Source organism: Penaeus vannamei, chromosome 18 (genome assembly GCF_042767895.1).
Source record: "Penaeus vannamei isolate JL-2024 chromosome 18, ASM4276789v1, whole genome shotgun sequence".
Classification (NCBI taxonomy): Eukaryota; Metazoa; Arthropoda; class Malacostraca; order Decapoda; family Penaeidae; genus Penaeus; species Penaeus vannamei.
In genome coordinates, this window is record NC_091566.1 from 14,431,950 (window position 1) to 14,434,508 (window position 2,559).

The window sequence follows — 2,559 nt, forward strand, 5'->3', positions numbered from 1 at the left end:
CTCGACTCCTTCGTTTCTCCCTCGGCTCCTTCGCCTCTCCCTCGACTCCTTCGTCTCTCCCTCGACTCCTTCGTCTCTCCCTCGACTCTTTCGTCTCTCCCTCGACTCCTTCGTCTCTCCCTCGACTCCTTCGTCTCTCCCTCGACTCCTTCGTCTCTCCCTCGACTCCTTCGTCTCTCCCTCGACTCCTTCGTCTCTCCCTCGACTCCTTCGCCTCGCCCTCGACTACTTCGCCTCTCCCTCGACTCCTTCGTCTCTCCCTCGACTCCTTCGTCTCTCCCTCGATTCCTTCGTCTCTCCTTCGGCCCCTTCGCCTCTCCCTCGACCCCTTCCCTTAAGAATTTATTCTATAGAAATACCATAGAGTTTCTATAGAAAGTCCTCAATAGAGTCTATAGAGCTAATTTTCTATGGAGTTTCTATAGGAAAGTTATAAAGGTCATTTTCTGTTGATCACTCAGTAAATCCCAAACCAGTGGCATCGCATGATAAAGGTGAATGAACTGAACAATTAATTGATTGCTCAAGAAGAGAATTTGAAAGCACTATGTGAGGACACTTGTAACTGAAATCGAACTTCATTGAGAAGTAACACGCCAAAACTGTAGTTATGGATTATGAAATCATTTATTAGAAATTCACATGCTTCGGCCTTTGCCTAGTATAACTGTCACGGTCATCAGTCGATGACATAACTGTGATAAAAATTCTACGCAAATTCAGCTATTGCAAGTAAATGGGTCCATTTAACCTAGAGTTAAGAGATAATTAAACGTGCAAGATGGCGACAAGAATTTTCTATACATCACATTTTCTGGATTTTTTTCTTTGCAAAACTTGCTATACATTATAAAGATAGCATACAAATTGACTTTGTATCAATGTGGTTGTGGGAAAATGATAATTTTTTTCTTGAATAAAACAGTGTAAGCTTTGGTGGTATTTGGCAAGTTTTCTTAGATGCCAAATCCCGCTACCAGACGTTTTTTTTTTTTTTATTTGTGTATGTTAACGAGTTATGGTTCTAAATATAGTATGTTAGAGGTTGTAGAATGTAATGACTGGGTATAGTAAGGTATTTGAGACTTTATTTATGTGCAATGCAGTGACAATGAAGGATATTTCGTTTTTCTCCAGGTTTTCAACTGCCAAAATGTTACCATTGTTCGATATTTGTGTGTGTAATTATGGTATAACTAGGTTTATAGAATAAATTTACAAGCAACTATAATGTGTTTGAAATTGTATTGATGTGTAATGCATTGACTTTGAGTCAGTTTTCGTTATGTGCCATGCTGTTCATATCTTGGAAAAGGCGCGAGAAATGTAAACATTGTTGCTCGCGTTCCTGGGAGCTTGAAGAAATTTACGAGATTCAACATTTCTACGGAATTGTGAGTATCACCTGTACAATGTAACTGTGCAGTACAGTATTGTAAACAATCTTTCTCAAACGCAATATTTTTCGGAGACAACTGAAAGCAAGCATTGGAAGTTCGGAACCATCAACGCACATGGTTGCTGAGAGTCAACAGCTGTCTCCTGAGCATCTATCTACTATTTCGTGTGGCGAAGACTGGCTTCATCGCCGGACAGATATCTTTGGAGTTTTATGAAGGTAGGACAAATAAAAACAGTATATCACGTGTATTAATGTACGTAGAAATGCGAGAGAGGTAAAGGGGATGCTGGCCACGGCGCCAAGTTGAGGGAAACGGAAAAGCTTTCCTGCGTAAACTTTTTGAGTCCTATATTCTCTCGGCGTTCTCTAAAAAGATGTGTATTTCATGACACACAGTTGATAGAAAAATCATATTGATTTATTTATATCACTAGCGTGCCAACTAGTAATAAAGTTGAATTATGGTTTGGCAATGTTGGGAAGTATTACCATTTTCTTCGGTTAACTAAGCAGTTAACTCGGCTATTACCAGAATGTGCAGCTATTTAGAGCTAGTTAATTCTCTGATGAATGAGTTGGGAGGGTAATTGTTCAAAACAGGACTGCATGGAGAGATGTCGCCTTTATACTTTACATGCTGGCAAAGGCCAACAAATGTCCTGAGTTCATATTTAACAAGTTAAAGCTTAATCTAGGTCATATAGTTCATTAAAAAAAAGAGACTGGGGAGTCTTCTTGCTTTCCCCAGGGGGCTATGGCATATTGTGGCATTATTGAACAGCAAGAGCAATATATTCGCAGTGGGAATAGCCTTATTTTATTCAAAATATTTTTTTCAAACCTATTAGTTTTTTCATGAAAGTTCTTTATGACCATAAATATAGGTTTTCTCAATCTCAGTACATTTGTACTTCAAATAATGCAAAATGTTCTTGCGAATTTTGAAAATGTTCAAATATATCAAGAACATATATATTACCAGGTGAATGGGGAGGCACTGCAGCAATTAGTGTGGACTGAGTTGAAGGAGTAGAGGAAATCTGCCCACCGTGTTTAGTGGTCAGAAATAAGTGTAATCCATTAATGATGTCCATGAGGCTGTGTGCACCAAAAATCTGCTTTAGAAAATAAACTGATTACTATGCACAGCGTGGGAT

General features: G+C 39.0%; 1 long non-coding RNA gene across 1 annotated transcript in view; it reads left to right on the forward strand.

Moving 5' to 3' along the window:
- Positions 1-1,303: 1,303 nt before the first annotated feature.
- The window catches only part of LOC138864858 (uncharacterized), a 1,626-nt gene continuing 370 nt past the window's right edge, over positions 1,304-2,559 (forward strand). The window contains exons 1-2 of the long non-coding RNA XR_011399251.1: positions 1,304-1,618; positions 2,385-2,559. The exon at positions 2,385-2,559 is cut by the window's right edge and continues 7 nt beyond it. This is a non-coding gene — a long non-coding RNA (uncharacterized lncRNA). The remainder of the gene's footprint in view (positions 1,619-2,384) is intronic.